We start from the raw sequence: 9,923 nt of genomic DNA, 5'->3' as shown, positions 1-9,923 counted from the left end.
ACCCAAGTCCCGAACTTAGAGATATTTTTGGTTTTGGACCAACCAATTCGACTTGCCTTCATCTCTTGTTAGGTTTATAATATCAATACTCGAACTTATATGCATGTTCAGGGACATCATTTTAACTTTCGGTTTGCACCCAAGTCCCGAACTTAGAGATATTTGTGGTTATGGACCAACCAATTCGACTTGCCTTCATCTCTTGTTAGGTTTATAATATCAATACTCGAACTTATATGCATGTTCAGGGACATCATTTTAACTTTCGGTTTGCACCCAAGTCCCGAACTTAGAGATATTTGTGGTTATGGACCAACCAATTCGACTTGCCTTCATCTCTTGTTAGGTTTATAATATCAATACTCGAACTTATATGCATGTTCAGGGACATCATTTTAACTTTCGGTTTGTACCCAAGTCCCGAACTTAGAGATATTTTTGGTTTCTTATCAACCAATTCGACTTGCCTTCATCTCTTGTTAGGTTTATAATATCAATACTCGAACTTATATGCATGTTCAGGGACATCATTTTAACTTTCGGTTTGCACCCAAGTCCCGAACTTAGTGAAATTTTTGGTTTCTTATCAACCAATTCGACTTGCCTTCATCTCTTGTTAGGTTTATAATATCAATACTCGAACTTATATGCATGTTCAGGAACATCATTTTAACTTTCGGTTTGCACCCAAGTCCCGAACTTAGAGATATTTTTGGTTTTGGACCAACCAATTCGACTTGCCTTCATCTCTTGTTAGGTTTATAATATCAATACTCGAACTTATATGCATGTTCAGGGACATCATTTTAACTTTCGGTTTTTACCCAAGTCCCGAACTTAGTGATATTTTTGGTTTTGGACCAACCAATTCGACTTGCCTTCATCTCTTGTTAGGTTTATAATATCAATACTCGAACTTATATGCATGTTCAGGGACATCATTTTAACTTTCGGTTTGCACCCAAGTCCCGAACTTAGAGATATTTGTGGTTATGGACCAACCAATTCGACTTGCCTTCATCTCTTGTTAGGTTTATAATATCAATACTCGAACTTATATGCATGTTCAGGGACATCATTTTAACTTTCGGTTTGCACCCAAGTCCCGAACTTAGAGATATTTTTGGTTTTGGACCAACCAATTCGACTTGCCTTCATCTCTTGTTAGGTTTATAATATCAATACTCGAACTTATATGCATGTTCAGGGACATCATTTTAACTTTCGGTTTGTACCCAAGTCCCGAACTTAGAGATATTTTTGGTTTTGGACCAACCAATTCGACTTGCCTTCATCTCTTGTTAGGTTTATAATATCAATACTCGAACTTATATGCATGTTCAAGGACATCATTTTAACTTTCGGTTTGCACCCAAGTCCCGAACTTAGAGATATTTTTGGTTTTGGACCAACCAATTCGACTTTCCATCATCTCTTGTTAGGTTTATAATATCAATACTCGAACTTATATGCATGTTCAGGGACATCATTTTAACTTTCGGTTTGTACCCAAGTCCCGAACTTAGTGATATTTTTGGTTTCCGACCAACCAATTCGACTTGACTTCATCTCTTGTTAGGTTTATAATATCAATACTCGAACTTATATGCATGTTCAGGGACATCATTTTAACTTTCGGTTTGCACCCAAGTCCCGAACTTAGAGATATTTTTGGTTTTGGACCAACCAATTCGACTTGCCTTCATCTCTTGTAAGGTTTATAATATCAATACTCGAACTTATATGCATGTTCAGGGACATTATTTTAACTTTCGGTTTGTACCCAAGTCCCGAACTTAGAGATATTTTTGGTTTTGGACCAACCAATTCGACTTGCCTTCATCTCTTGTTAGGTTTATAATATCAATACTCGAACTTATATGCATGTTCAGGGACATCATTTTAACTTTCGGTTTGCACCCAAGTCCCGAACTTAGAGATATTTTTGGTTTCGGACCAACCAATTCGACTTGCCTTCATCTCTTGTTAGGTTTATAATATCAATACTCGAACTTATATGCATGTTCAGGGACATCATTTTAACTTTCGGTTTGCACCCAAGTCCCGAACTTAGTGATATTTTTGGTTTTGGACCAACCAATTCGACTTGCCTTCATCTCTTGTTAGGTTTATAATATCAATACTCGAACTTATATGCATGTTCAGGGACATCATTTTAACTTTCGGTTTGCACCCAAGTCCCGAACTTAGAGATATTTTTGGTTTCGGACCAACCAATTCGACTTGCCTTCATCTCTTGTTAGGTTTATAATATCAATACTCGAACTTATATGCATGTTCAGGGACATCATTTTAACTTTCGGTTTGCACCCAAGTCCCGAACTTAGAGATATTTTTGGTTTCGGACCAACCAATTCGACTTGCCTTCATCTCTTGTTAGGTTTATAATATCAATACTCGAACTTATATGCATGTTCAGGGACATCATATTAACTTTTGGTTTGCGCACAAGTCCCGAACTTAGTGATATTTTTGGTTTTGGACCAACCAATTCGACTTGCCTTCATCTCTTGTTAGGTTTATAATATCAATACTCGAACTTATATGCATGTTCAGGGACATCATATTAACTTTTGGTTTGCGCACAAGTCCCGAACTTAGAGATATTTTTGGTTTTGGACCAACCAATTCGACTTGCCTTCATCTCTTGTTAGGTTTATAATATCAATACTCGAACTTATATGCATGTTCAGGGACATCATTTTAACTTTCGGTTTGCACCCAAGTCCCGAACTTAGAGATATTTTTGGTTTCGGACCAACCAATTCGACTTGCCTTCATCTCTTGTTAGGTTTATAATATCAATACTCGAACTTATATGCATGTTCAGGGACATCATTTTAACTTTCGGTTTGCACCCAAGTCCCGAACTTAGAGATATTTTTGGTTTCGGACCAACCAATTCGACTTGCCTTCATCTCTTGTTAGGTTTATAATATCAATACTCGAACTTATATGCATGTTCAGGGACATCATATTAACTTTTGGTTTGCGCACAAGTCCCGAACTTAGTGATATTTTTGGTTTTGGACCAACCAATTCGACTTGCCTTCATCTCTTGTTAGGTTTATAATATCAATACTCGAACTTATATGCATGTTCAGGGACATCATTTTAACTTTCGGTTTGTACCCAAGTCCCGAACTTAGAGATATTTTTGGTTTTGGACCAACCAATTCGACTTGCCTTCATCTCTTGTTAGGTTTATAATATCAATACTCGAACTTATATGCATGTTCAGGGACATCATTTTAACTTTCGGTTTGCACCCAAGTCCCGAACTTAGAGATATTTTTGGTTTCGGACCAACCAATTCGACTTGCCTTCATCTCTTGTTAGGTTTATAATATCAATACTCGAACTTATATGCATGTTCAGGGACATCATTTTAACTTTCGGTTTGTACCCAAGTCCCAAACTTAGTGATATTTTTGGTTTCTCACCAACCAATTCGACTTGCCTTCATCTCTTGTTAGGTTTATAATATCAATACTCGAACTTATATGCATGTTCAGGGACATCATATTAACTTTCGGTTTGTACCCAAGTCCCGAACTTAGAGATATTTTTGGTTTTGGACCAACCAATTCGACTTGCCTTCATCTCTTGTTAGGTTTATAATATCAATACTCGAACTTATATGCATTTTCAGGGACATCATATTAACTTTTGGTTTGTACCCAAGTCCCGAACTTAGAGATATTTTTGGTTTTGGACCAACCAATTCGACTTGCCTTCATCTCTTGTTAGGTTTATAATATCAATACTCGAACTTATATGCATGTTCAGGGACATCATTTTAACTTTCGGTTTGTACCCAAGTCCCAAACTTAGTGATATTTTTGGTTTCTCACCAACCAATTCGACTTGCCTTCATCTCTTGTTAGGTTTATAATATCAATACTCGAACTTATATGCATGTTCAGGGACATCATATTAACTTTCGGTTTGTACCCAAGTCCCGATTTTAGAGATATTTTTGGTTTTGGACCAACCAATTCGACTTGCCTTCATCTCTTGTTAGGTTTATAATATCAATACTCGAACTTATATGCATGTTCAGGGACATCATTTTAACTTTCGGTTTGTACCCAAGTCCCAAACTTAGTGATATTTTTGGTTTCTCACCAACCAATTCGACTTGCCTTCATCTCTTGTTAGGTTTATTATATCAATACTCGAACTTATATGCATGTTCAGGGACATCATATTAACTTTCGGTTTGCACCCAAGTCCCGAACTTAGAGATATTTTTGGTTTTGGACCAACCAATTCGACTTGCCTTCATCTCTTGTTAGGTTTATAATATCAATACTCGAACTTATATGCATGTTCAGGGACATAATTTTTACTTTCGGTTTGCACCCAAGTCCCGAACTTAGTGATATTTTTGGTTTCGGACCAACCAATTCGACTTGCCTTCATCTCTTGTTAGGTTTATAATATCAATACTCGAACTTATATGCATGTTCAGGGACATCATTTTAACTTTCGGTTTGTACCCAAGTCCCGAACTTAGTGATATTTTTGGTTTCTTAGCAACCAATTCGACTTGCCTTCATCTCTTGTTAGGTTTATAATATCAATACTCGAACTTATATGCATGTTCAGGGACATAATTTTTACTTTCGGTTTGCACCCAAGTCCCGAACTTAGTGATATTTTTGGTTTTGGACCAACCAATTCGACTTGCCTTCATCTCTTGTTAGGTTTATAATATCAATACTCGAACTTATATGCATGTTCAGGGACATCATATTAACTTTCGGTTTGTACCCAAGTCCCGAACTTAGAGATATTTTTGGTTTTGGACCAACCAATTCGACTTGCCTTCATCTCTTGTTAGGTTTATAATATCAATACTCGAACTTATATGCATGTTCAGGGACATCATATTAACTTTTGGTTTGCGCACAAGTCCCGAACTTAGAGATATTTTTGGTTTTGGACCAACCAATTCGACTTGCCTTCATCTCTTGTTAGGTTTATAATATCAATACTCGAACTTATATGCATGTTCAGGGACATCATTTTAACTTTCGGTTTGCACCCAAGTCCCGAACTTAGAGATATTTTTGGTTTTGGACCAACCAATTCGACTTGCCTTCATCTCTTGTTAGGTTTATAATATCAATACTCGAACTTATATGCATGTTCAGGGACATCATATTAACTTTCGGTTTGCACCCAAGTCCCGAACTTAGAGATATTTTTGGTTTCTCACCAACCAAATCGACTTGCCTTCATCTCTTGTTAGGTTTATTATATCAATACTCGAACTTATATGCATGTTCAGGGACATCATTTTAACTTTCGGTTTGTACCCAAGTCCCGAACTTAGTGATATTTTTGGTTTCGGACCAACCAATTCGACTTGCCTTCATCTCTTGTTAGGTTTATAATATCAATACTCGAACTTATATGCATGTTCAGGGACATCATTTTAACATTCGGTTTGTACCCAAGTCCCGAACTTAGTGATATTTTTGGTTTCCGACCAACCAATTCGACTTGCCTTCATCTCTTGTTAGGTTTATAATATCAATACTCGAACTTATATGCATGTTCAGGGACATCATTTTAACTTTCGGTTTGTACCCAAGTCCCGAACTTAGTGATATTTTTGGTTTCTTATCAACCAATTCGACTTGCCTTCATCTCTTGTTAGGTTTATTATATCAATACTCGAACTTATATGCATGTTCAGGGACATCATTTTAACTTTCGGTTTGCACCCAAGTCCCGAACTTAGAGATATTTTTGGTTTTGGACCAACCAATTCGACTTGCCTTCATCTCTTGTTAGGTTTATAATATCAATACTCGAACTTATATGCATGTTCAGGGACATCATTTTAACATTCGGTTTGTACCCAAGTCCCGAACTTAGTGATATTTTTGGTTTCCGACCAACCAATTCGACTTGCCTTCATCTCTTGTTAGGTTTATAATATCAATACTCGAACTTATATGCATGTTCAGGGACATCATTTTAACTTTCGGTTTGCACCCAAGTCCCGAACTTAGAGATATTTTTGGTTTCTTATCAACCAATTCGACTTGCCTTCATCTCTTGTTAGGTTTATAATATCAATACTCGAACTTATATGCATGTTCAGGGACATCATTTTAACTTTCGGTTTGCACCCAAGTCCCGAACTTAGAGATATTTTTGGTTTCGGACCAACCAATTCGACTTGCCTTCATCTCTTGTTAGGTTTATAATATCAATACTCGAACTTATATGCATGTTCAAGGACATCATTTTAACTTTCGGTTTGCACCCAAGTCCCGAACTTAGAGATATTTTTGGTTTCCGACTAACCAATTCGACTTGCCTTCATCTCTTGTTAGGTTTATAATATCAATACTCGAACTTATATGCATGTTCAGGGACATCATTTTAACTTTCGGTTTGTACCCAAGTCCCGAACTTAGTGATATTTTTGGTTTCTTAGCAACCAATTCGACTTGCCTTCATCTCTTGTTAGGTTTATAATATCAATACTCGAACTTATATGCATGTTCAGGGACATCATTTTAACTTTCGGTTTGCACCCAAGTCCCGAACTTAGTGATATTTTTGGTTTCTCACCAACCAATTCGACTTGCCTTCATCTCTTGTTAGGTTTATAATATCAATACTCGAACTTATATGCATGTTCAGGGACATCATTTTAACTTTCGGTTTGCACCCAAGTCCCGAACTTAGAGATATTTTTGGTTTTGGACCAACCAATTCGACTTGCCTTCATCTCTTGTTAGGTTTATAATATCAATACTCGAACTTATATGCATGTTCAGGGACATCATTTTAACATTCGGTTTGTACCCAAGTCCCGAACTTAGTGATATTTTTGGTTTCCGACCAACCAATTCGACTTGCCTTCATCTCTTGTTAGGTTTATAATATCAATACTCGAACTTATATGCATGTTCAGGGACATCATTTTAACTTTCGGTTTGCACCCAAGTCCCGAACTTAGAGATATTTTTGGTTTTGGACCAACCAATTCGACTTGCCTTCATCTCTTGTTAGGTTTATAATATCAATACTCGAACTTATATGCATGTTCAGGGACATCATTTTAACATTCGGTTTGTACCCAAGTCCCGAACTTAGTGATATTTTTGGTTTCCGACCAACCAATTCGACTTGCCTTCATCTCTTGTTAGGTTTATAATATCAATACTCGAACTTATATGCATGTTCAGGGACATCATTTTAACTTTCGGTTTGCACCCAAGTCCCGAACTTAGAGATATTTTTGGTTTTGGACCAACCAATTCGACTTGCCTTCATCTCTTGTTAGGTTTATAATATCAATACTCGAACTTATATGCATGTTCAGGGACATAATTTTTACTTTCGGTTTGCACCCAAGTCCCGAACTTAGAGATATTTTTGGTTTTGGACCAACCAATTCGACTTGCCTTCATCTCTTGTAAGGTTTATAATATCAATACTCGAACTTATATGCATGTTCAGGGACATCATTTTAACTTTCGGTTTGCACCCAAGTCCCGAACTTAGAGATATTTTTGGTTTCCAACCAACCAATTCGACTTGCCTTCATCTCTTGTTAGGTTTATTATATCAATACTCGAACTTATATGCATGTTCAGGAACATCATTTTAACTTTCGGTTTGCACCCAAGTCCCGAACTTAGAGATATTTTTGGTTTTGGACCAACCAATTCGACTTGCCTTCATCTCTTGTTAGGTTTATAATATCAATACTCGAACTTATATGCATGTTCAGGGACATCATTTTAACTTTCGGTTTTTACCCAAGTCCCGAACTTAGTGATATTTTTGGTTTTGGACCAACCAATTCGACTTGCCTTCATCTCTTGTTAGGTTTATAATATCAATACTCGAACTTATATGCATGTTCAGGGACATCATTTTAACTTTCGGTTTGCACCCAAGTCCCGAACTTAGAGATATTTGTGGTTATGGACCAACCAATTCGACTTGCCTTCATCTCTTGTTAGGTTTATAATATCAATACTCGAACTTATATGCATGTTCAGGGACATCATTTTAACTTTCGGTTTGCACCCAAGTCCCGAACTTAGAGATATTTTTGGTTTTGGACCAACCAATTCGACTTGCCTTCATCTCTTGTTAGGTTTATAATATCAATACTCGAACTTATATGCATGTTCAGGGACATCATTTTAACTTTCGGTTTGTACCCAAGTCCCGAACTTAGAGATATTTTTGGTTTTGGACCAACCAATTCGACTTGCCTTCATCTCTTGTTAGGTTTATAATATCAATACTCGAACTTATATGCATGTTCAGGGACATCATTTTAACTTTCGGTTTGCACCCAAGTCCCGAACTTAGAGATATTTTTGGTTTCTTATCAACCAATTCGACTTGCCTTCATCTCTTGTTAGGTTTATAATATCAATACTCGAACTTATATGCATGTTCAGGGACATCATTTTAACTTTCGGTTTGCACCCAAGTCCCGAACTTAGAGATATTTTTGGTTTCGGACCAACCAATTCGACTTGCCTTCATCTCTTGTTAGGTTTATAATATCAATACTCGAACTTATATGCATGTTCAAGGACATCATTTTAACTTTCGGTTTGCACCCAAGTCCCGAACTTAGAGATATTTTTGGTTTCCGACTAACCAATTCGACTTGCCTTCATCTCTTGTTAGGTTTATAATATCAATACTCGAACTTATATGCATGTTCAGGGACATCATTTTAACTTTCGGTTTGTACCCAAGTCCCGAACTTAGTGATATTTTTGGTTTCTTAGCAACCAATTCGACTTGCCTTCATCTCTTGTTAGGTTTATAATATCAATACTCGAACTTATATGCATGTTCAGGGACATCATTTTAACTTTCGGTTTGCACCCAAGTCCCGAACTTAGTGATATTTTTGGTTTCTCACCAACCAATTCGACTTGCCTTCATCTCTTGTTAGGTTTATAATATCAATACTCGAACTTATATGCATGTTCAGGGACATCATTTTAACTTTCGGTTTGCACCCAAGTCCCGAACTTAGAGATATTTTTGGTTTGGACCAACCAATTCGACTTGCCTTCATCTCTTGTTAGGTTTATAATATCAATACTCGAACTTATATGCATGTTCAGGGACATCATTTTAACTTTCGGTTTGTACCCAAGTCCCGAACTTAGAGATATTTTTGGTTTCTTATCAACCAATTCGACTTGCCTTCATCTCTTGTTAGGTTTATAATATCAATACTCGAACTTATATGCATGTTCAGGGACATCATATTAACTTTCGGTTTGTACCCAAGTCCCGAACTTAGAGATATTTTTGGTTTCTTACCAACCAATTCGACTTGCCTTCATCTCTTGTTAGGTTTATAATATCAATACTCGAACTTATATGCATGTTCAGGAACATCATTTTAACTTTCGGTTTGCACCCAAGTCCCGAACTTAGAGATATTTGTGGTTATGGACCAACCAATTCGACTTGCCTTCATCTCTTGTTAGGTTTATAATATCAATACTCGAACTTATATGCATGTTCAGGGACATCATTTTAACATTCGGTTTGTACCCAAGTCCCGAACTTAGAGATATTTTTGGTTTCTTATCAACCAATTCGACTTGCCTTCATCTCTTGTTAGGTTTATAATATCAATACTCGAACTTATATGCATGTTCAGGGACATCATTTTAACTTTCGGTTTGCACCCAAGTCCCGAACTTAGAGATATTTTTGGTTTTGGACCAACCAATTCGACTTGCCTTCATCTCTTGTTAGGTTTATAATATCAATACTCGAACTTATATGCATGTTCAGGGACATCATTTTAACTTTCGGTTTGTACCCAAGTCCCGAACTTAGTGATATTTTTGGTTTCTTAGCAACCAATTCGACTTGCCTTC

This window comes from Anopheles maculipalpis (genome assembly GCF_943734695.1).
Source record: "Anopheles maculipalpis chromosome X unlocalized genomic scaffold, idAnoMacuDA_375_x X_unloc_32, whole genome shotgun sequence".
NCBI lineage: Eukaryota > Metazoa > Arthropoda > Insecta > Diptera > Culicidae > Anopheles > Anopheles maculipalpis.
The sequence above is the reverse complement of the archived record's forward strand: the minus strand, read 5'-3'. Positions refer to the sequence as shown.